The 23,769-nt window shown below is 56.4% G+C and overlaps 1 protein-coding gene across 2 annotated transcripts in view; it reads left to right on the forward strand.

The window, feature by feature from the left end:
- The window catches only part of NECTIN1 (nectin cell adhesion molecule 1), a 55,032-nt gene that overhangs the window by 266 nt on the left and 30,997 nt on the right, over positions 1 to 23,769 (forward strand). The window lies entirely within an intron of this gene.

The raw sequence follows: 23,769 nt of genomic DNA on the forward strand, positions 1-23,769 counted from the left end.
GGCTTAGATAAGGGGGTAACGGGTGGCACGGCGGAGAAAGAGAGATTGAGCAGCCGAACAGCCTGCCCTGCAGGGAAGCAGTAGGATGCACATCTCTGTGTAGCAAGAAAGCACTTTCTCCGCGCAGTTTTTCACACAAAAATAATAATATGTAATAGCGTTCTATTTATTCAATAACCAGCTCTCAGCTCCGGAAGCAGTTTGCAAACACTTCATGTTACATAAATGCAAAATAATCACCGTCTCGGGGTACGAGACAACAGCCCCAGGGAGAGGGCGTCAGTCTCGGATCTGGTGGGCTGCAGGGCTTGGCGGATAGCAGGGGGGCTTCGTTTCTTCTACCAGCCCCTTTGCCAGATGGTTTCGGGCGCTGCCGCACCGCGTCGCCCCACCACCGACGCGGAGAGCCCGCTCCTGCGGCAGGGCTCACCTGCGGCTCCTTTACCCGGAGGCTGAGGCCCCGGCGGCGCGAGATCGCAACCTCCCCACCTTGCGCAGGGCTGGGCTTCGCCTCGGAACTGCAATCGCAGTTTGCGGGGGCTCTCCCCGCAGGAGGCACCGCGGGCTTCGTGCCAGCCAGGTAGCTGCGTGACCCACTTTCCCGAGGGTGCCCCGCGTGTCCTTCCTTGAGATGCTGGCGGCCGAGGGGTTAACGCGACGCCCGACCCCGGGGGTGGCCCGCGGTGGCCCCTCTGACGGATGGGGTGGGGGCGGAGGCTGGGACTGGCCCGGGCGTTTTGTGCTGGGGAATGAACTGGAAAATGCGTTTAGGAGGCAAATCCGACCGAGTCCCCTCGCCTGGATTTAACCCTTTGTGTCCCTGGGGAAGCTGCCTGGCTCCCACGGTGGCTGGGGACACCGCGCGCCAGTCGGGGCTGGCGGGTGGAGTGGGGGAGGGGTTTGGGGGAGTTCCTCCAGGCTTCGTGAAGGAAACCTGAGACTACCTCCCGCGCTAGCTAGATGGGGGGCTTGGGAAGGAGGCTGGGCAGAGTGGGGGCTTGGCTGGAGCACGTGGCCCCGGCCTTAGGTGGCAAAATAAGGGGTCGAAGTACAGAGAAACCGGCTCCGCGTGGGGCGAGAATGTTGGGTCTCGGCTGTGTCTGCAGCTCCGCGGAGGAGGTACGTGCGGTGTTGCAGACTCGGAGGGCTGTCTGTTATCTGAGGGCCAGCCACGTTGTGTGTTTTGCGGGGCTGGCCTGCACTTCTGGGAGGGAGGAACCTGGCCGCATTCACTTTTGTACCCCGTCCGCCACCAGCTCACTGCCAGGGCTCCGAAAATGCCTCGGAGTGGCCGATGGCGGAGAAAATGGTTTGTGAAAGTCCGCACCACGGTGCCCCCGGCCCTGCAGCCCGGGGGGCGCTGCCCTGCTAGGTGTGCGGGGTAAGGGTAAGTTCCTGGGCACACAGGTGTCACTGCCCATTTCAAAGAGGCATGGTTGAGTCCCTCCACGCAGCAGGGTGGCGGTGAGAATAAGAGGTCTTTATCTTTCCCTGGACCTCCTGGGAAGCCAGCAGGAGATGCTAGAAGCTCAGGCTCTAGCACTTGTCCGACACCGGGGCTTGGGCTTCCGGGAACCCTTCAATCCCATATTACCCACACCCAGTACCCAGCAAAAGGACAGCTTTCCTGAGGCCTGTGTGGACCAGCAAACTAGGGGTTAACCTAATCCTGGGTCAGACAAAGAGCGGGAAGGCTTGGGGAGGGGACGTTCACTGCCCCCCCCACTCTCCCCTCCTTTTGTTACTCTCTTCCCCAGCTTTGTGGTGCTGTGCTTGGTAGTTCATTCCTTCTTTGGGGGGCTGGAGGCCTGCCCTGCTTCCTCCCACTCAGGAAGTGGGGGCAGGGAGGTGACACTGTCACCTGGCTCAAGTGTAGACACTCCTCCCACCAAAAATCCAGATTGAGGGGGTGGGACGCAGAGAAGGAACCACACAGCTCAGACAGGCAGCTAATACGCCTCCTTGATTGATCGTAATTGTCATGACTGGGTAGCGTCAGTCAGCGGGGCAGCCAGAGTTCCCTGACCCGAGAGCCTCCTCTACCCGGTGCCTGTGGCCCTGGTGCCTCTGTGAGGGGAGGAAGGTGGATGTGGTAGTGCCCACACGACACTTGGACAGAGGCTGGTGGGCCCAGAAGTTGCCCTCCCACACCCCGTTTACCATCACCCTCAGGCACCCTCCTGATTGCCCGCTGCTGCTTCTCTCTGGGGACTTGGCAGCCTGATGCTCCTTTCTGGGTTCTCCTAGGCTATGGCAGGGGGCGTGGAGGGTGGAGGAGAGGAGCCTGGTGGGGGGGGAGCCCCCCCGGGCTGTGTGTGATGGCCCACAGACTTCAAAACACTCCAAATCCGGCTCTTGATGTGTAAGCACAGAAGTATATTTTCAACAACACAGACTTTACCGGGCAGGGTGGTGAAGCCCCACAAGCCTCTGAGATGCATCTGTTCACTCAGAGGACAGGGCCAGTGGGGCACGGGGGCTGCATCCCAGAGGGACAGGAGGAGCCCAGGAGAGGAAGCAGAGAACCTGTCTTAGAAGCAGGTGCGCTGAGCTGGTGTCCCACCTACACCACACCCTCCCTAATTGGCTTCCCCAAACCTTTTGTCTGGAAAGAGAACACACGCCCCAGGTGTCACGCACACCCTCGGAAGACCTGTCGGGGCCGCAGCACCCCCTTCTCTGCAGCCTATGCAGAGCTCGCTGTCATGGTGGTTTCCTTCGAAACCTGGGGTGTCAGGACTGTTGGGTTATTCTCCTCTCTCCCCATCGCTCACAGACAGTGGTGTGCTCTGGCTTGCTGGGCAGGACGTTATGGCAAAACCAATCCTGCTGGCCTGGGGTTTGCAGTGCCGGTAAGCAGGAATGCCAGTGCCCATTTCGGAGGCAGCGCTGTGGAATGTCTCAGACTCTGATTCAAGGCCGAATCGTCAAGGCTGGAAGGGAGGAGGAGATACGGCAGAGCCTGGGCCCAGCACCCTGGGCTGAGTGGTCTAGAAAGTGTCTCTGAGCCTGACTCTCTGTGTTTACGGGACAGGCCGCCCCTTGTCGCCTGATACTGGCCTAGACTCTGATATCCATTCCCTTCTCGGCTGCTCAGCTTTGCACAATGAATCCACCTCGTTGGCCTGACCCGGGACCCAGTTGTGCACTGCCAGGATGGTCTCCGGCCAGAACCCTAGTGCTGACGGCTGAGCAAGTGGGCCAGGCTGGGGAGGGTGGGGGGCAGGGGGGCAGCCCCAGTTGCTGTGCCCATGATACTGCCATTGTTTAGCAGCTGACTAATGTTCATTGTTCAGCACAAACAGAAAATACCCAAGGGAGGTGTGAATATACCTTCAATTTTCCTGATTGTATCTTTCCTGGTTAACCTGGTAAACTGAATGGCTCCTACCTGCTGGGGGAGACAGTGAGGGTGTCTGTATACTCACCTGTTACGCTGATTTGTTTTTTTTTAACTTTGAAGGTTAGCCAGTGAGCCAGGCTAGAATGGCCATCAGCCAGCTGTGGGGCTTAGGCTGTAACATTTTTGACAATCTGCCTATGGCCTCACCTTCAGTATAGAGTGGGTGCACACACGCATGTGCAAGACTGTGTGTGCATGTGTTGGTCATCTACAATTTACTGTGCACGTGCAGACCCATGGGGACTAGGACGAGGAGGTGTGTGCACTGGGATCTATGGGTCACCATGGTGCAGGGGCCATAAATACACATCAAATATATATTCACATGCAATTGATTTCTTATGGCTTTCCAACTAGGATTTTGTGAGTGGCCGTGAGCCTTGGTAACACCTGTGTTTATGTCAGAGTGTCAGTGAGGGTGACTTTGGAGGAGACCTAAGATTTGCCCTTAGCCAGCTCCTTCCAAGATGAGCTGTCATATCCTTTGGGGTTGGGAAGCCTGGACACTGCCTTATTTTTCTGCTCTGCCCTTGGCCTTAGACTGGGCCACTGCATCCTCACGGGGGATGCTCACCTGGAGAGACTTTCCACTGCTTCTCAGGATTCCTGAACGGCGGGGAGGGGCCACAAGAAATAGAGTTTCAGCTACTATTTTGGCATCTTTGCTTCCTGCATGAATATTTGGGGAAAAGGATCAGCTGGAGAAAGGGGATGTACTCTGGGCATTTAAAAAGGAGCTCTTGAGTCGTGGGCTGTGAAAAGCCCTGCTGAACCATATGTGTGCCCAGGTTGGCAACATACATGTACCTGGAAGCATCCCAGTTCATTCAGCAGAAAGCAGGAGCCCCCTTGTTGAAAAGGCAAGCGGGGATGAGGGGCAAGGAGTGGGGAAGAGGCCAGTCCTGGGATCCCAGGACCCTGTGCCCGAGTCCAGCTGGTAAATGTTTCTGCCCAATGATGCCCGCCCCTCTCCATAGAGACCAGGTCTGCAGAGCCAGCAGCAGATGTGCTGGCTGGGGCAGGAGGTAACTTAAGATCTGAGCAGGGATCACCTTGCACAGGGAAAGCCCTGAGCTGGAGATAACACCCCTTAGTCCGGTTAACCCTTTAAGCTCTGGATTCTCTTGTGCTGTTTGGAGCTGGGAAATGGGGAGAGGGAAAAGATAGGAGAAAACACATCAAACCTAATATCTGAACACTGACAAGGAGAGATGAACTCGGTGCAACAGGAGAGATTCAAGAAGGACACAAAGAAGGTCTTCCTGACAGCAGACTGTAGGCTCTTCAGGGCAATGGATAATCCCAAGGTTTATTCTGGGGTAGCAGAGGGGCAATGCTTATGTATTCTCAGGGACTCATGGGATCTGTGCCTTTCACAGTCTTCTGGGGTAGAGTAGCAGTGGTCCCAGGCCCCAGTCAAGAGGGAGCAGCAGATAGCTCAGTTCCTCTTCCCACAACCTGGAGATCACCCCATCTTGGCCACCCAGCAGAGTGAGAGAGCAAAGCAAGGCCAGCTGGACTGGATTTGAATCCCATCTCCACCAATTGCCAGTTGAGTGGCCTTGGTTAAGTTGCTTTGTAGGCCTCAGTTTTCCCATCCGTAAAATGGGTTTCTGCTGATACAGCTTTCAGAGGAGGTTTGTGAAGATTAGATCGACAGTAATGTATGAAAAGTGCTTAGTGCATTGCCAGGCATGTGATAAATGTTCAGTAGTGGTAGCTGCTCTTGTTCCCTACGCCTTTCCTCTGAGTGGTCCTGGCCCCCACTGTGTCTGCCAGCTGGGCAGTGCCGACTTCACAGTCCCTTGAGAAAGAACCACTCAGCTGCTTGCCCACTGCTGACCTCTCTTCCCCACCTGGAAATGATGGCAAAGGCTGCAGCAGCCCTGGGGGACTCAGGTGGCCTGGTTGGCTGCAGGCACCTACCTGAGCCCAGCCCTGGTGGTCATGTATGGCACGAGCAGCAGGTGCTGTGCACCTTTGTTCTGCAGCCTGTCACCGAGCGCTCTCCCCTGCACCTGCCTCACTCCCTGGCTGGGGCCCAGCTGGGCACCATGGCCCATCTGGAGTGCTGGCTGGGGCAGCAGCCTGAGGCTGGCATGGAGGGCCTGGGACTCAGCCCCTGCAAACTTCCACACTTGGGAGAAGAGTGGGCCACAGGACCCTTTCCCAGCAGTCCACGGTACCGGCTCTTCAGGCAAGATGGTACAGTCCGAGAGGTAGAGAATCTGTCCTGGGGTCATGCCCTTCTCGCTGGCAGAAAGTCCTTTTGGTTTCTCCAGCTGAAGGCTCAGTCCTTTCACCAATAATAATAAAGATGGTTGTGACAGTCTTTTCAGTTCATAGTTTCAGCTGATCCTCTCAGTGACCCCATGTGAAGGGTATCAGTAGCTCTCCCATTTTACAGATGAGAAAGGTGAGGTGTAGGTTTAGTACCTTGCTGACCATTTCATGCCAGTGTAGCCAAATTAGATTTCAAGTCTTCTGACTCCAAATTCAGTAGATGAGGAAGATGAGATGGGCTGGGCTGGACAGATGCGGAAGAGGCTGAACCAGGCCACGAGAGAATGTGTCCGGTGAGGTGGTCATTCACTTTGCCAGCAACCACCAGCTTACACTCTCCCCGACAACAAGCAGAGCATGGCGGCTCCCTGGAGAAATGAGGGATAAGTTAAGGATCTAGGTTGGAGGGTGGCAGCTGGAGCTGACCACAGAGCCCAGGTTGGCACAGAGCACAAGATGCCCAACAACAGAACAGCTTGGGGGAGGGGGCATGTCAAGGGGAGCATGTCCTTTCAGATGCTAGAGCACCACTCCCAGGGATCCGACCTGAGACGTGGGCACGACCCCTGAGGTGTAAGCACAGAGCCTCCGGGCACAGGCAGGCACACAGCCAGCGTGTGGGCCTGGCCCGGGGCAGAGCGGTGCTCAGACAGCATTGTGGACTTGACTGGAACAGTGGAGGGGGTGGGGCGGGGATTTGGTAGGCAGAGTCGATTCCCTCTCCTAGGCTATCCCCCACCCCTCTCTGGTCCACGCAGACCCCAATTTCATTCCCAGTTTATGAGGAGTCTCATTACCAAGCCACAGACAATAAAACCCGCCTGGCCACTCTGGCCCGGATCTCATTAGAGGACATTAGTTCCGCTGGCTTGGTGGCTCCGTTGGGACACAGCTGCAGGCGTGGCCCAGGCAGCAAAACAGGCCAATGGCCATGGGCACAAGCATGTCCCATTGGGAGTTCGAGTTTGATCTGTGGGCCTAAGCAGGGTCCTCCTTCCCCACCCGCACCCGTACATTCCTGGAATGCACGTTCCCCAAAGCTGGGAACATGGAGTCCCTCCTGCCCACTTGGACCCTCAGTTCTGCTCCCCACCTTAAGGAGGCAAGGACACAGCTCCCTCCAGGGCTACGCATAGGAGTCCGCCTTCTCTGAGAAGCTCAGCAGATCACTGTCATTCCATAGAAGAGGGCACAGGGGACAGCACGCCCACCTCCACACACAGATCTGAGAGACATGTCCTAGCAGCAGAGGTGGCGTCTGGAGCCTTCCACACGGCCTTGGCCTGAATCTTAGCCCGTCTTTCTGTCCAAAAGGTGGGGGTAGAGACCTGGAGACCCCATGTGAGAAGCATTTTTCATTCCCTATAGATGCAGTTTCACCAGCTGACAGCCTCCACAGGGGCTTCCTGGCCCCTCTCCTCTCCCCACGGTGGAGTGACTTGCCCACAGTCGCTGTGATGGAGCCCTGGTTCCATCTTGGGGTTCTTCCCACCAAAGACGGGATTCTTTCTTTCTTAGCAGATTCTGGTGTCTGTTGCCAGCCAGCCCCTCTGCCTGTGCCCTCCCCCTCTGCTTTATCTTTCTTCCCCCGCAGACCAGCCAGTCACCACCATACCACCAGGGCTCAGTGAACGTAGCCATGAAAAACAAGACGAGGGCAAAGAAAACCGTGCCCCTTCTTGGAGCCTCGGTCTTGTAGAGGAAAGAGAGTGCCAGGCCGGAGTAATTGGTTCTTAGCGCACACGGGCTCACTTGGTGTTCTCCACGCGGGGGTCACACAGGCCAGCCCACACTTCAGCACGTGAGCGCCCGCCAAATCAGTCAGCGGAGGTGGGAGCGCCAAGCTGTTTGGGAAGACATCGGCAAGTCAGCCCTGCTCTGGAGAAACGGGGGCTGGAGATCTATGCCAGCCCCTGATGCTCCCCTGTAAGGCCCTGTAGCTTGTCTGGAATTCGAGCCCCAAGTGGGATTGGTGGGCTGACTCCATGGGCTCCATTCCCTGACCCCTGAGCAGCGCCCCAGGTACCCCCTCCGTCACTCCTGGTCTCTCCTGGGCAAATGCTGTCAGCTGCTGGGACAAAGGAAGTAGACGAGGTGCCTCAAGAGCCGAGCCAGCCTTGCCGCCACTTGACCCACTTGACGTGGATCCCACTGCAGGAGGGGCTGGTGGCAGTGTCCTCATTCGGGGACTCCTGCAGCAGCCACTGGCTCACCTCCATCCCCAACTCCTGGCTCTCTGGCTCCAAACTGCCTACACTGCTTCTTGGATGAATATACCTAAAACGTGCCTGAGAAGGATACTCACACACCCAGAAGCATTTGACGGCTGCCCCCTCTCTGGCTCAGCTCCCACCACCTCTCCGGGCATGGCAGGCCCAGCCAGCCACACACCTCATGCTTTCCCACCTCAGTGCCTTTACACGTGCTGTTCCCCCCAAAGCGCCCTTATTTCCCATATCCAAAAACTGAGGTCGAGAGCTACTCTTATCATGAAGCCCCCAGCTGGAGATAACCTCTCTCACTCAAAGCCCCCACCTCCCGTCCCCAGCACCTCATCCATGCCACCCAAGGCAATAACCACTCTGCATCTTGCTATAGTTATTTGGGCCTGGGATTTATCTTCATAAGACTGAGAGCTCCAAAAGGACAGGGCCCATTGTTGATAGAGCTTGGAATCCCTAGGGCCTTGCACAGGGTTGGCCACACCATGGGCTCTCTGATAGCACTGTAGTAGGTGGATACATCATTGCATAGTACATGCTAAGTGGATATGTCGTTGCTTGTTTGGACAGTGATGATGATAACAATAACAGCAAACTGTTATCAAGAGTTTTTAGACACTCAGACACTGTTGTAAACATCTTACGTGTAATAACTTATTCGGTGTCTTTAACATATGAACAAAGGAGACCTGAGCAGAGGTTAGGTAACTCACCTCTGGTCACATAGCTAGTAAGTGGCAAAGGCAGGATTCAGGTCCAGTGTCCATGGTCCTACCACTTGGCTAAGCTGCCTCTCTTCTGGGTGATGGAAGAAGACAGCTTACTAAGCCTGGAGTAACACAGGACCTTGCCTCAAGAATGCCCATCCCCCGGGCTTCCCTGGTGGCGCAGTGGTTGAGAGTCTGCCTGCCGATGCAGGGGACACGGGTTTGTGCCCCGGTCTGGGAGGATCCCGCATGCCACGGAGCGGCTGGGCCCGTGAGCCATGGCCGCTGAGCCTGCGCGTCCGGAGCCTGTGCTCCGCAGCGTGAGAGGCCACAACAGTGAGAGGCCCACGTACCGCAAAAAAAAAAAAAAAAAAAAAGAATGCCCATCCCCGCTGCGTAGCATCTTATAGCCTACGCTCCTGCTCCCTTTGATGGTGCAGGAATGACCTGGGGCCTCCCTGGAGCATTGGGGAGTCATTAGTGCTTATCATCAGGGAGTTTCGGCTGTGGTTACTACTTATCCTTCGGATACCTTACAAGTACTAAAAGTACAGTTGTTACATTCCTGGTATATCCCGCCACCGTCACCGTTGTGTCTTGGGAGTATTAATGTGCCTGTGCTAGAGGGAAATGTCTTGACATTATTGCTCTTTCATCCCCTGAGCCTTTGAGCATCACTGATGCCGTTTGGGGGCCTCCCACCATGTTTCACCGTGAGACTAGAGGCAGGTGTAATAGCTCCTCCCAGAGAATCTGCCTGGAACTGCCACCAGCAGGTGTTCCCAGGCTGGCCCCAGATCCTGGGTGGGTCCACAGCTCAGCAAACTGATCCTATGCCAGGGCCTGTCCTAAGCTTCCGGAAGGTTCCCGTCCCTCTTGCCCTCACCCAGAGATCCCAAAAGATGGCAAGGGAGGTGGCCCCTACCTGGGGAGAGGGGCAGGGAGAGGACTTAGGGTGTTCACATGTGCCAGCTGCTTTGATCTCCTGGGATGAAAGGGCCTGGTTCTTCCTGTACCACGGGCAGGTTCAAGACAGGGAGTGGGGGACAGAGGCATTGGCCGCCTTGCAGCTGAGGTATCGAACTGTCCCAAGAAGGAGGATCGTGGGAGCGGAAAAATCAAAACCCTTTCCCAGTGTTGTGGTCGCGGACCAAGAGTGGACTCCAGATGGCTCACGTGTGATCGTCCCCTCGAGGGTCACCTGGGGCCAGTGCTCCTCCAGCACTCCCTGACCCTGCAGATTACCACGGGTGCTCAGGCCTCACAAACTCCCTTGCTTAATTAGGAAGGTAACTCAGCTGCAAAACAGTCATCTGATATGTTTCGACGCCAAAGAGAAATTCCTCCTAGACCCTCTGCTGTTCTAGATTATCCATGCTCCGTTAGTTTGAATTACGGTGCAACTTCTGTGGCCCAGACACAGGCCAGAGCTATGCGATCGGTTCCTGGAGCTGGAATCTTCCCGGCACCCGGGAAGTACTTGGAAGCATAGGAGGAAGGAGGGCTTAAGACCCATCTGCACTCCATGCAAACCTAAGGATTGCCTTGTCAGCACAAAGGAGCCAGCTCTGCCCAGAGCCTGCCTGCCCCGGAGCCTGCGATGCCCACGGGCGCTTTTGAGTCAAGCCACTTTGGTGCCTTCTAGGCCAGGCCTCCTTTGAGGGTTTTAAGTCAATGGCAGAAGCTTCTACAGCGGCTTCTGGGTAAAACTTGGAGCAGAGGCAGGGACGGGCTTCTCCTTGCGTGTGAATAAGATCGGAGTGGAACAGCCACACTGCACTGGATTATTTTATTATGATTGCCCACCTCCCCCATCCCCAAACCATCCTGATCTCATTGGCCTAGATTGCTGCATATCTCAGAATGATGGATGGGCTGCCTCTCCCTTCCCAGGCAGGGTGGCCGGCCCTGCTACCGAGACACCTCCTCCCCAGCCCCTTCCCAGATTTATTCCCTGTGTTTACGGTGCCCGGAGAGTAATCAGTGTCCTGGGCCGGCTGCGCACCCTGATTATCTCTGCTCGGTTGATGGATGAGGCTTTGGGGAACTTCGATGACAACCCCCTGCCCCTGCTCCCCTGTGCCCTCCCCTGCCTGGGCCTCAGCACGCTTCGCAACCTTCAACGCCTCCCAGGAGTCAGATAACAGGCCTCTGGGCTGGAACCGAAGGAGCGGGTAGTCGTGGAGGAGGAGAGGTGACGGTCTTTGGCCCCCCACCTCTCAGCACTGCTGTGGGGTAACTGGAAAGGGTCTCTGTGGCTCCCCCTTCCCTCCAGGGAGCCTGGGACAGCGGGCAGACAGTGCCACCAGCTAGCTTCTCTGCAAGTCAGCCCCCCCACACACACACACACAGCCCCGCTCTGCTCAGAAGCACCCTTCCCAGAAAACAGCTCCATTATCCTCTCCCATCTCCCATCACTCCATTACTCCTACCCCCTCGGCACTTGTGTACACAGTTTGCACTGTAATGATAATTTGTGCTGGTTTATGTGTTTCTTTACAAGTGTTTTTATGTCCTCTGTGTGTGTATGAGAGAGGTTTATGGTTTGTGTGTGTATGTGTGTGCCCATGCATGAGGTCACGTGCTCTGTGCGTGTGTGTCTCTGCTCCTGATCAGACTCTGATTGCCATCTTCTCCCCCCGCGGAGGTGGGGGGCTCTCACCCAGCTCCCTGCGGGGAGGGCAGAGTCTGGATCCTGGGGGGTGAGGGGAAGAGTAGGGAGAGGTAAGCAATCAAAGATGATGGCTGTCGAGGCAGGGTCTGCACTGTCCCCCAGCCACCAGTCAGAGAATGCAGAAGGTCAATCTTAGATAACTGTTTTGTCTATAGGATCACAAACAACTGGTTTGACTATATTTTTCCCGGCAAATTGACTGAACCCACTGTTTGTTTTGGAGCCAAGCGGTCTCTGCCTTTTATTACTTACATGTGGCCGTGTATATACCTATGTCTTGTCTTCTCCAGACTTGAGTTCCCGTCACTGGAAAATGGGGATGTGACACTGGGAGGTTTAGAAGTGGTAAAGAATGCATGTGGCCACGTGGTGTGATTAGCACGGTGCCTGGTACAGAGCGAGTCTTCACACCACTTGGCTGTTATGAGCTACTGCCCGCCCGGGGACCCCGGGTCTAGAGGAAGGTCACTTCCCAGGGGCTGGGAAGCCAGGCCCAGGAGCCCTCCCAGCAGTTCATGACCCGCTGGGTGGGGTATCCCTCAGCAGGGCTCCTGTGACCTCTCCATGGTGATGAACTCAGAAAGAGTGAGGCGCTCAGGCCCCTGGTCTCCTGGAAAACCACCCCCCTGCCCAGATGGTCACCTGGAAAGGTGCCTGGTGACCCCTGGAGCCATCCTGTGCTCCCTTCTTAAAGGGTAGTTAGAAGCAAGAGTTACATGCCCTCGACCAAGGTACCCCAGGTGCAGGAGTCCGGCTGCCCCCAGGGCCCAATGCCAGCCCTTATGGGACTCCCACTGCCCTGGGTGTGTGGTGGGAGAGGGGTGGTAGACCCATTCCTGCACCCACTCAACCCCGTGTGCACTGATGCCTCCAGAACAGCATGGGACAGCGCCAGCCCTCTGACCTCACACACAGCAGATGACACCTCAGAGTGCCACCTCTGCATGCCTGTAAGACAGTGGCCTGGCTGGGAGACGGAGAGGAGGAGCTGGGGCCTCATGAGGTAATTGCCTAAGCCCATCACTCTCCCTAAACCCTCCCTGCTGGGACACGAAGAGGTGGGGGTGACTATTAAAGGCGGGTTATACATCTGAGCCCACCTGTCCCCTCCCAGCCCCAGGTCTGGGAAGAGCCTCCCAGCCGGGCCCTCAGCTGAGGATACCTCCTGCCTTGCAGGTGAAGGTAGGGAGGACCAGAAGAGTAAGTCGCAGAACCTTAGAGTCTCAGGGTTGGAAGGGGAGTCAAATAATGTAACACCCATTCGCTTCTTAAAACCCCCCAACCACATCCCTACCTGTTGGTTGATCATCCAGCTTCAGCATGAATACCTGCAGTGATGGGGAACTCACCACCCTACATGGAAGCCCATACAGCTCTAACTGCCCTAGATTCTTCCTTGTACTGAGCTGAAGTCTGTATCCCTGAAGCTCCCACCTCTTAGTCCTGTTTCTACCCCCTTGGAATCCTGTAGAACACATCTGATTCTGCACATGGGGGTCCTCCAGGCATTTAAAGATGGCCTCTGGCACCCGGAGTCTTATCTCCCATGAACTCAGCCAGCCAAGTCTGATACCCCCTCCTTCTCAGATGCTTTCCTGGGAACCAAGTTGTCTAGATCCCCGGTAACAGGTGTGGTGCTCCAAACGCCGGCTGACTGGCCCCGGGATTTCAGCCTAGGCGTCCCCAGCTGCAATCGCTGTCCCAGGGGCCAGGAGGAGGGAGTGAGTTAGCTGCCTTCACCCGTCCCCACCTCCACCTCACCTCTTCCCAGCCCCTGTTTTCCTTTGGATTAACAATAAATTGCAGTGAAAGATCCGTTTATCTCCAGTGGGAATTAAGGAATTAAGCTGGTGAGGGGCCTGAGAGAGGGAGCATATTGCAGAGAATCAGGGCATAGAGGACAGTGGGGAGGGCGGGGGGCCCTCTGCCTGCAGTCACCTCACTGTGACGGGGTGGGGGCAGCCCCCTAATTCTCCCAGCAGCCTGTGCCCTAACTGGCACAGGTGGGGACCGGTTGGAATGGGTGTGGTCACCGGTGGGAGGTGGTGCCCACAGTGATGCCTCGGGGGTGGGGGGGGTCTCCTGGCAGCCTCTCCTCTCCTGTCGCCCCTTGGTGTCTCGTGCCATTGTGCAGTGGCTCTGTGGCATGTCACGGCGCTGGGAGCGCGAGCCACGGCATGTGGCGGAGTGAGGCACCTCACCATCTGACCTTGTGATACACAGACTGTGATACAGATTCTGCAGCCGCAAGTCTGTCCCCCCCCCACCACCACCACCACCGCCGCAGGCAGTTCATCAGTACCGTCCAGGCACTAAAAGCGCATCCCCTCCCCGCCCCAGAAGACCCTTGCGGGCTTCTTAGCCGTGGATTCCCGTGGCCATTGGTGAAATGAGTCTTTGGCCCCTGGAGAGTCTGGCCTTCTCTTTATCCTGAGGGTAAACCAGAAGCCTCCTTCCTGAACCCCAGAGGAGGTTAGTCAGGCTCCGCCCCCCAACGCGTCTCCACACGCCTGAGCCCCAGCACCCTGCCCCCCCAAACCCAGGAGGCGTGGTTTGGAGCCCCTTCTGCCCTGTCCCGCAGGCTCGCTGCTCCTTGCCAACTCCCCTCCCCACCCAGCCTCAGACGGTGGTCCCCTTGCCAAACCTGCCAAACCCTGAGGCTGAGCAGGGAGAGATAAGGAGCTGAGCTACGCTTGGAGGGAGGGGGCGGGGAGGGGAGCAGTGAAGAGGGGATGGCTCCTCCCTTGGCCGCCTCTGGGTCACCCAGACACACCCCCATATAATATTTTCTATCGCTACCATCCCTCTGTCTCCTGACACCCCACCCGTGTGGGGAGAAGGAGTCGATATTCAACGGTAGCAGCCACCGGGAAGGGCGGGGTAAGATGAAGAGCGAGGCGGGGCTGGGGGCAGTCTGTGGTGGGTGGGGCGGAGGTGGGGCAGCCTCCGGAGCGGGGCGGGGGAGTTCCAGAGGTGCTCGGGATTCAACGCTGGTGTAGGGGTGAAGGCGCAAAGTGGGCCCTCAAGTCCAGGAGTCTAGCTGGTTAATAATTAGTAACTCTGGTTAGTAAATCATTCGTGTTTTCTCCCCAATTTCAGCTCCCCCACCTCCAGCCCTGGAGATCCTTCTAGGCTCTGCCCTCCCCCTCTCCCAGCTGCTTTCTGGTCTCTAGAGCCAGCATGGTGTTTAATCTCCAAGAGTAATTAGTGACCTGCAGGCCTGCTCCCACAGGCTCTTTGGACGCACCTAGATATTGCCTGCTGGGAGGGCAGACCCTTTGACCAGCCCAGAGAGCGTCTCAGTACTCACTCTCCTTGGCTCCCATTGACTGATTTGGTTGGGCCCTTTCTGCTGACCAGATGGGGTCCTGGGGTGATCCTGTGGGTAACTCTTCCCTAATCCTTTAGGTGAGGTCAGTTAGTCTACAGATGTTCTTTGAGCATCTATTAAGTGCCAGGTATGTCAAGAAAAAGTACTTTAAGCCATTCAAATTGACATTAAAGGCTTTATTCAAAGACTCATGGTGTGGGGGGGGCACGTGTCCTTGAGGTTTGGCCTTTGGGTGGCATTTTCATCTGTAACTACTGGAACACTTCCCATTGGGAGTTGTCCTGGTTTCCACACCTTTTCCTGACTCCTGGGTGCAATCCCGTCCTGGTGGCTATCAGAACAGTTCTTTCTAGAACTGTTTTTGTAAGCCGTGTGGTCAGGGGACGGGGAGGTGGCAAAGGAAGGGCAGAAAAGGGAAAGGAGACAAGGGCTGAAGCGAGGGCACCGGGAGCCTCTCCTGCCTGTTTCAGTCCTTGGCAAGAGCTGGGGCTGAGCCCAGTTGTGATGTACCATCTGAAAACAGGTGTCCTCCTGCTCTGGGCTCTGGGATGGCACACAGAGCGGGTCTAGGGAATTACTCAAGTGATTAAAGTCTGCACAGGGCTGCACTGGGCTGCGAAGGAGACACCTGGGCCCTAACCTGGGGGAGGCTTCCTGCGGGGAAGTGACCTTGATGCTGAGACCTGGAGTCTGAGTAGGAGTGGCTGGGGGAAGCGGCAGAGGAGAATGACCAGGGCAGTCTGAGGGAGGCCAGATGCAGACACACATGAAAGAAGACTAGAGTCTTCTGGAATGTCTTCAGGATGGGGGAGCCGGGAGCTTGTAGCCATGGAGGGGGCTGGGAAGGCCGTGTGGGGAATTTTGGCCTTCAGAGAACAATCCCCTCTATCTGCTCTGTCCAGTTTCAGCCTGACCTGCTCCCCAGACCAGCTGGTCTTACCGCCAGCTGGACAGTCCCGCTTCAGGCCCCACGTACAATCCTCCTCTTCCCGGGACACAGCCCTCGCTGGACTCTGCCCATTTCTGTGCTTGGAACCCCAATTTTGCATTCAGTGGAGCTCTGACCAATTCTTCTCCATCCTCTACATCTGATTTGTCGCCAGTTCTTATTGGTCCCATTTCTGTCAGACCCCCACCCCGTGCCAGTCCCGACACCATCACTCTCTGAGACGTCCGGGGGCCTCTCCCCATTCCTGGGTGGCCTGCACACACTGAGAGCAAGGAGAAGTTGGGGCATGTCATGCTCCTGCTCTGCCTGGAGCCCTGCTGGGCTCCCCAGTGCTGCTGTCTTAAACACAGACTCCGTGATCGAGGCCAGGGCTCTAACCCCCCCAGCTAGCACTGCTGACGTCCTGGGCCAAGTAATTCTGTGCATTGTAGGATGTTTAGCACCATCCCTGGCCCCTACCAGGTGGATGCCAGTAGCCTCCTCCCCCCACCCCCCACCATGTGACAAGCAAAAATGTCTTTACACATTGCTGATCATCCCCTGGGGGCAAAGTTACCCCCAGTTGGGAACCACTGGTCTAGGCTCTTGCTGTAGCCAGAATCTACTTTTCCAAAGGTATCTCCCCCTGCCTGACTTGGGCACATTCAAGTTTGCAGCCAGAGTTAACTGCTCCTGGCTCCTCCACTCCTGCCCCTGGGCCTTGGCTCCAGCTGCTGGCTGAGCCCAAGGCCCCAACATGTGAAAATACCTGTGAAATACCTGATTCCCAAATGGCCCCTTCCCCAGTCTCCTGGTACTATGTTGTCTGGCGCTGTCTCGCTTTCCTCCCCTCACCCTAGACGCCGAGGTCTTTGCAGGAGAGGTCTCAGCCTTACAGTCTCTGCAGGCTCTAGCTCAGTGCCCTGTACGCAGTAGGTGCCCCGTCAATGTGCAGTACACCGATGGGAGCTGCTGGCTTGCCCTCCTTCTCAAGCCCAGTAAGCTCTGCGGTTTCCTTCCCCCGCGCACCTCCCCGTTTTCCTGACACTTTGTTTAACCCCATAGCCAAGATGCGAAAACTGCTCTGCTTCCCTCTCTCCTGGCACCTCCCATACTCAGGTCGTGTGGTTTGTGGCAAACGGAAGCATCTTTTTGCCATTTCGTCAGCATTTACTAAGTATTTACCTCCCACGCCTTGACCCCTAGGGAGCAGGGGGCTCTGTAGTCGCGCATGTGTGAAGGTGTGTGTGGATGTGTGGTTTCCCAGGGTGTGTGTTGGTGCATTGCTAGGTGCAGGTGTTTGTGTCTGACTTAGAAGTTGTGCCCTCCACGCCAGGGTTTGTTGGGGGTCTGCTCCTCCACTAGCTACTCCACTGGCCAGGCACCCTGCGCTTGTCCCCTCTACACGCCCTCCCTCACTTTTCATTCCTTTGCTCACGCTGTCCCCTCTGTTTGGTGAGCTCGATTTCACTGCCTGGTAAAGTCCCAGTCATCCTGCAAGGCCCTTTCTTCTCTAACTCCTCTCCCCAAGTTCATCATTTTCTCCCTGGTACCATCGTGGCACTTGTGAACATTCCTACCATAGCACGTGATCACGGTATTAGTTCATGGATTCCGTGTCCTTAAGCCCGGGACAATATCATTCGTGTGTGTGTGTGTGTGTGTGTGAGAGAGAGAGTGAGTGTGTGTGTGTGTTTATAATCCCTATTTTCAGGCACTTGATAGATTCTTAATACATGTTTATTAAGTAACTTGAAGTAAATTGCTTATTTTCCTAAAGCATTTTCTTTGTACTGTTCTAAGAATGTCTCTGATTAATGACTTTGCTTAATCATTCTGCACGTGCCCCCATGTGTTTCTGTGCCTGCAACCGTGCACATACATACACGTCTATATGTATACAGCACTATTTAACTGCACACGTGTGCTTGGTTGGACATGCATGCGTGCGTGGGTCTCTGTTTCAGTGTTTCTGTAGATTTAAATGTGGCTCCCCACCAGTGCAGCCCCTCTCCAAGCCCCTCACCTTTGAGAATTGAAGGAGTGAGGGTGAGGGGGACTGGGTGGTGACTCCCCCCAGGCAGCTTTCTCCAGCCACCTGAGATCTTCCTCCCAGAACTTCCTTCTGACCCCAGCCCATGGTCTGTTGGAAGTGACCCAGGGCTTCCTGTCCATCCTGGGGCAGCCTAGGGTAGGCAGGTTAGGTTGGAGGGCAGAGCCTTCTGTGGCCTAGTCACATCATACCCCCTTCCCGATCCATCTCTGCCCTGTTTAATTGGAATTTGTCTAGTGGAGACCATCTGTTCCATTCCGTCCTGTTTCCATGACAACCAAGTGGCTTGAGACTGAGGTTTGTGGTGAGAGAAGTGGCCTGGGGGATGCTGGGAAAAATCAGTGATGTCCTCCCCCTCAGACCGGCTCTGCCTCGCCCTTTCCTTTCTGCCCTGCCCTCACCCCCAAGCCCAGAGCAAAAATAAAGCTATTGCCTGCCAGGGCGTGAAGTCCCCCAGCATCCCCTCTCCCAGCTCAGCCCAGCCCTGCTCTCTCCCAGGCTCCTTTGGGTTTCGTATACACGGCTCCCTCCGGCTTCCATTCATAAGCTCTTGCCACCAGCAGACTGGGGAGCTAGCCCTGTCCTTCTACCCACACCTGGGATTAGAAGGGAAATCTGGGGGCGCAAAGCCCTGCAGTTTCTGCCTGCACTTTTGAGCCTCAGCCACCCCTGCCTCCAAACCACTTCCTCGCCCCATCCGGGCATCTTAGATCTCCTTCAGCCAGGGAGGACACACATGCACACCCCTCACTTTACAAGCATCAGAACTTTCAACCCACTTTGATGGTTGATGCATTCCCCCCCCCGCCAGCCAGTGTCCAGGGAACCTCGGTCCCCACGGACCTTCCACATGACAGGACTTTGAGAGTGGGGTCCCTTGCTTCCCTCCCAAGGGAGTGAGTGCTCCCTCTGCCGCCTTAGAGACACTCAGGGCCCCCTGTACCCAGGGCTCTCCCACCCACCCCACCCCCTGGCCCTAGTGAGCAGGGTGGCCCCGGCAAGTGCGTGGCAGATAGAAGAACTCTGAGCCTGGGGGGGGCGGGCAGCTCTGAAGCTGGATGGTCCCTGGATTCCCAGGGGCTCAGACAGACTCGGACACACTGGGATGAGGGTGAGGCTTTTTCTCTCCTATTTCTGGACAGACAGTTCTGTTTTCATAGTGTTATTTTCTGCCCTAATTTCCCCATCTATGGCAAAGCCTCTTCCGTGCCTGCTCTATTACCAGGGGACCCGCCTGTCTTCAAAAATAAGTGGTGTGGCTTGTCAGGTGACCCGTCTGTCGCTCTGGTCCCAGGCATAAGGTGCCGCCCCACCTCCTGGATGTGGGGCAGGGAGGCTGCCCAGAGGTGGGGGTCCCAGGATCTCCCCAGTGCCCACCACCCCAGCAGAATCAGTCCGGGGCAGAGGAGGGAAGACCTCAGAACGTCGATGCTCAGAGCAGCTGTGCTGAGCAGGGGACACCCAAATGTGGGGGCTCCGCAACCTTGCAGAGGTCTCCTAGTGGCCAGCCTGCCTGTGTCGGGGTGGGATCTAGCTCCCTGCCACCATCCTTCTTCATGTGCCTCTTCTTTTATTATTGAGACATAATTCACCTACCATAAAATTCATCCTCTTAAATTGTACAATGCAGCGGGGTTTAGTATATTCACAGAGTTGTGAGCCATCACCACTCCCTCATATAGAACATTTTCGTCACCCCGAAAAGAAACCCTGTACCCATTTGCCATCATTCGCCGTTATCCCACCCCCTCCAGCTCCTGGCAATCGCTATCTACTTCTGTGTCTCTGGATTTGCCGGTTCTGCACAGTTCATGTAAGTGGAATCATACCCGGAGTGGCCTTTTGTGGCTGGTGTCTTTCACTGAGCAGCCCATGTGCCTCTTTCCATGTCACCACCCTGATTCAAGAGCACCAGTGGCTCCCAGTTGCCAGCAGGGTGAAGGGGGTGAAGTGCAGACCCTTGTCTGGTACAGAGCCCTCTTTAAACTGGCGGCCAGTTCCGTTGGGTGTCACCTCCGCACCACACAGCCAGCACATTAGCCACAGCCAGGCTTTTAAAGACCGTCTTCCCTCTTCCTGTTCCCTCTTCTGCCTCTGAGGGACTCCTGCTTATCCTGCAAGACCCAGCTAAAAATCTCACCTCTTCTGCGCTCCTCCATCACCCTCAGAATCACTCCTCATCTGAACTCCCATGGATTTTGGTTCATACTTTAAAAAACAAACAAACAAAACACAGCACTTATCACTCAGTAATTATTTGTTTTCATGTCTGGTCCTCTGCTAGACTGAGCTTGCACAGAGAAAGAAAATGTCTTATTCTCTCTTGTTCCTCTGCCTTCCTACCTCTTGCCGCTTCCACCATCGCCTCTACCCAAATGAACTAGCGCTGTGCTTGGCACACAGTATGTGTTCAGTAATGCTTCACAGACTCGAAAGAGCCCGTGTCCAAAGTATCCTGGAAGAGAGAGCCCAGTGCAGGGGACGGCGAGGGCAGCGTGAGGCTTAGGCCGGTGGGGTGAGCGGGAGGCCAGGTGCCCAGGGAGCTTTATGACAAGGTAAGGGTGGTGGCCTTTACACCTGTGTCTGATGAAAACCTCCCCATCCTTCAAGGGTCCCTTCAGGATGAATGGACTCTCCCTGACCACCCCAGCCTGCAGGGATATCAGTGGTCCTAAGTGTCCTTGCCAGATGGAAACTGCTAGAAGGCAAACGATGGATTCTAAAACCCTCTCCCTCTTCACCCAGCCCCATGGGGAAGAATTGAGGGTCCTCTGGGACCCTCTCTCCTCCTATAGACATTGGCCAACTGAGCATAAAAGCGGGATGATAATACCACATACTTTGAGGATTTCCTTGAGGAGTAAATGAGAGGGGGCATACGAATGCTCTGAAAGGGCCGGGAGGACACCTATTCTCACATGTGCTATCAGCACAGATTAACTGAGGGAAGGGAGCGGAGGCCCGGGGTCTCTGGCTTGAAGGAATCACCCCTTCTCTTTTCTTGTCTTTTATGTCATTTCCAAGAGATTAGAAACCCTGATGGGGCAATCCCATGCTGTTTATTTGAAACAGGCTGGAAAGCAGACAGAATTGTATTTTCTTGGGAGGACGGTGATGGGGGGGACAAATTGAGCCTCCGCGCCTACTCTGAGCGCTGGGGATGTGGAAAAAAGAGAGTGGGGCTGGGTTGGGGGCGTCGGGAGGTCCCTCCCTCTTCACAGATACCAGCAGTTCTGGAGCAGAGGGAATCGGGTCGTTCCTGCTGCCGGCGGAGCAGTGAGGGGCTGGTGGCCAGGGTGGGGCAGGACCAAGTGAGGCCGGCAGCCTTCTCCACGGGGAGTCACCGGAGCCACTGGCCCTCCCCACGGTGCGATCCGGTTCCCAAGGAGGGTGCCTGGCAGACCTTCTGCCCCTGCAGAAACAAAGCTGCCTAATTGCCTTTAATCTGGGGATGTCAGTCCGATGGTGTTGGTGCTGAATTGTAAGGGGAGATAACATCTTTCCCTTTGAGTGAAACGCTATTTGATCTCTGTGTGTCAGAGGAAGGCCTGTGCCCAGGGAAGAGGTGGGACGGAAGGAAAGGTAGAAGGAGAGGAGCGAGGGCCTGGCTCCTGGCTGAGCTGAGGCTCCATTTCTCCCCATAACAATCATAAATAAAGGGGAACAAGCATCGTGCTTGTCTTGGCTCAAGGCCATTGTTAGGTGCAGGCTTCCTCCTCACCCCTGCCCCTCCCAACCTCCCTTTCAGGCCCAGGATGGGGAAGACAGATTGTCTGCAGGGAGAGAGTGGGCTGCCAGCTGTCTTACCTGGAGAGGTGGGAGAGGTGGGCTCCCAAGACCTGAGTGCACCCTCCCCCGCCCTGCCCTGCCTCTGGCCTTGGGTCTCCCTCCCCATCTTTGCAGAGGCTGCTGAGATGTCCCAGGTGATTACAAGGGCCTCCTGACCAGTGCCTCTGCCTCCACTCCCTACTGTGTCGGTAGTCTTGTCCAAACCTAACCTAGTTCTCCGCTTGCTCCCACTCCCCAACGGCTCCCGTCTTGCTCAGAGAAGAAGCCTGGGCCCTCCATCATCTGGCCCCTGCACCTCTCCCCTCCAGCCACACCCACCAAACTTACCAGGCACACGCCCGCCTCAGTGCCTTTGCACCTCTACTCCTTCTGCCTGCCATGCCCTTGTCCCAGGCGGCCACACGGTCGGCAGGCTCGCCTCCTCGGTCCTTCCCTCAAATGTCCTTCTCTCAGTGAGGCCTTCTCTGGTGACCCTTGGTCTGAAGTTAAGCAGCCCTCGCACATACCCACACAGACACACCCACACAGCCCCCCTGAAAGTCCTGCTTGCCACACCCTGCTCCAGGAGCTGTCCCTGACCTGTGCATCCCAATCCCTCCGACGGTGCCCCACTTCCTGCAGGGTTTTATAGCATCTACAGGGTGCTCTCGCCTCATCCTCCTAGCATCCTCTGCAGGTCAGGGTGGGCATCCCTGATTTACACTTGAGGAAGCTTCTGAGAGGTCCAGGACTTGCTGGAGATTTCCACATGTGAGCGGCAGGCTCTTAGCTGGAGCCGTGCACATTTTTTCTAGAAGCTTCTGCCGGGCTGAGTGGAAGAATGTCCGAGCCCTCCGCCAGCCTTGGGTCTGTCACCGTGGTCTGGGATGCAGGCTGTCCTGTCGTGGGAGCGGCTCACCGCCTGCTGCCCCGTGTCCCAGCTCATCTAGGTCCCCTCCCACCTCCTCCCCTCACTCCCTGGCGTGCACACAGGCCCAGCTGATCTTTCAGCCCTTTTTCTGCATCTGTCCACCTGGCTGGAGAGACCCTCCTGGGAGGGGGCAGGGTGTCCTGTCTTTACCCCAGCGAGGAGAGTCAGACCCCCTCTGAGCCCTCGCAACGCTTAGTACTCCAAGTTATAGATGGAGAGGTGGACACTGAGAGGGCCCGGGAGGACCCCTCCGATGCTTGGGTCGGCTCTCTGCCTCCGGAAGCCCCTCTCTCGCAGCTCTGGGCTTTCTCCATCTCAAGAAACTCTGGGGTAGCCCTGGAAAGATCCAGAGGGAGAAGGAAGACAGCCCTGCCCTCGGTGTACCAGCAGGAACACAATGGCAACCAGGGACACCAGCTATGCGGCCTTGGGTGAGGCACTCCTTCCACCCCAGGTCCACGTCCCTGGTGCTCAGGTGGGGTCCCCAAGCCTGGAGCTGGAGGGGCTCACGGGAGCAGGTTTCTGAAGGAGCTGAGCCCAGTGGGTTGGGAAGAGCGGTGACTGGTCCTGGAGAAGAGGCGTGATGCGGTGGAGTAGATGATCTGGAAGGGCCGAGCGCGCGTTAAATTAACCTGGCAGTGAGCTACCTTGCGTCGTATGCGATTGACCCTTTGGGGATCTCACTTGGAGCGTTGCAGTTGGGGGGAGTTACCTTAGCAGTAATGCAGGGTGACAGGAATCAAATGTGGAAGTCACACAGGAAGCGGGATTGCTGACATGGGCCAAGTGTGCTTTCGGGGAAAGAGCGTCAGCCTCGGGGTTAGGAGTCCTGCTCAGCCACTTGTCGCTGAGTCACCCTGGGCACTCTCTGGCCCCAGCTTTCCCATCTGTACAGCAAGAGTGTTAGACTAGGGCTTCCCTGGTGGCGCAGTGGTTGAGAGTCCGCCTGCCGATGCAGGGGGCGCGGGTTCGTGCCCCGGTCTGGGAGGATCCCACATGCCGCGGAGCAGCTGGGCCCGTGAGCCATGGCCGCTGAGCCTGCGCGTCCGGAGCCTGTGCTCCGCAACGGGAGACGCCACAACAGTGAGAGGCCCGCGTACCGCCAAAAAAAAAAAAAGTGTTAGACTAGCTGTCCCTGTGCAGTCCCTGCTGACCCATCCTCGGTGTACAGTGATGTGCGTGGGACCAGTGACTAGACTTCACCACTCGGGAAAGTCCAAGGCACTCAGAGACCAAGAAGGGCACAGGAGAATGTGGTGCTGGGACTTCCCAGGGACCAGCTGGTCCCTGAGCCCTGGGGATGTCCGAATGCCTTTGCTGTCAGACATCTCTCTGTCCCTTTGGCAGCCAGCGTGAAGGCCCTTCCTGACTACCTTTGGGCCTCAGAGCAGAGCCAGGCAGGACCTGGCCCCCTCTGTCTCTGCCAGGAGCGATTCTCAAACCCTTTCCGCTGGGGTGGGGAAGCTCAG

Source organism: Grampus griseus (assembly GCF_964374135.1).
Source record: "Grampus griseus genome assembly, chromosome: 8".
Taxonomy (NCBI): Eukaryota; Metazoa; Chordata; class Mammalia; order Artiodactyla; family Delphinidae; genus Grampus; species Grampus griseus.